We start from the raw sequence: 954 nt of genomic DNA, 5'->3' as shown, positions 1-954 counted from the left end.
GGGCGGAGCCGGAGCCGAACACACTTCCGGTTGGAGGCGGGACGGACCTCTGCGGTGCCGGGCCGGTCCGCCGGAAGTGAGGTGGCGGCGAGTAGACACGCTCAGCGCCCTGTGGCCCCGCCTCCGGCGTCCTCTGCCTGGCCTTCCTGCGCCAAGAAAACGGGGGTGTTGGGCAGTTTGCAGGCGGTGAGACGTGTTTGGAAGGTAAAGTAGGTTAGCGTATTTAAAACGGCAGAAACCCCATGTAGGTGAAGAAAGTGCAGTGTTCACTACAAGTGGAGTACGGAAAGGGGAAGGCAAATTTGCGCAAATACAAGCCCAGCTAACCCTGTCACGGACTCCCGGGCTGGGTGGGGTCCATTCTGGTTTTCGGAAAGGACCGAGGCATTGAAGAGGGGTCTTGGTGCCAGTTTCCCCGAGATTTCCAGAACACTTTTTAAAGAAATAGGCCCTGGGCTTCACAAGATGGGTTTTACTCCCCTTAGTTCGTATGCCTACTGTTTCTCGAAAGGCAGGACAATTTCTGGAATTTCTACCAGGCGTTTGCTTGATAGTCCAGCAATAATTTCCCGTCACTCAGTCTCCACTAACATGTGCTTCAAAGTATAGGTTTTATTAAAATGCACGCATTTAAAATATTCTCAAACTGGTTTGTGTAATTCACTTAATCTTTGCTAGCAACCAAATATAGTCACATGTTCTCTTTGCCAATCCCTACCCATCCTTGATTCCTTTCTAGGTGTAATTAGAAATCGTTACACTCTTTAGTAGGATACAGTAAATAGAGTTCTGGAATTTGATAGCTGGAATTCTATAGATAAGGCCCAGGAAGTGACTGATAAGAGTGACTAGCTGAGTCAGTCACGGCGCCAGGAAGATCTCTCTGGTGTCTGGGAGACAGGATTAGATTCAGTTCGCAACGTAACATTTACTATATTGCATCATGATTTCTTA

This window comes from Balaenoptera borealis (genome assembly GCF_965194805.1).
Source record: "Balaenoptera borealis genome assembly, chromosome: 5".
Classification (NCBI taxonomy): Eukaryota; Metazoa; Chordata; class Mammalia; order Artiodactyla; family Balaenopteridae; genus Balaenoptera; species Balaenoptera borealis.
The sequence above is the reverse complement of the archived record's forward strand: the minus strand, read 5'-3'. Positions refer to the sequence as shown.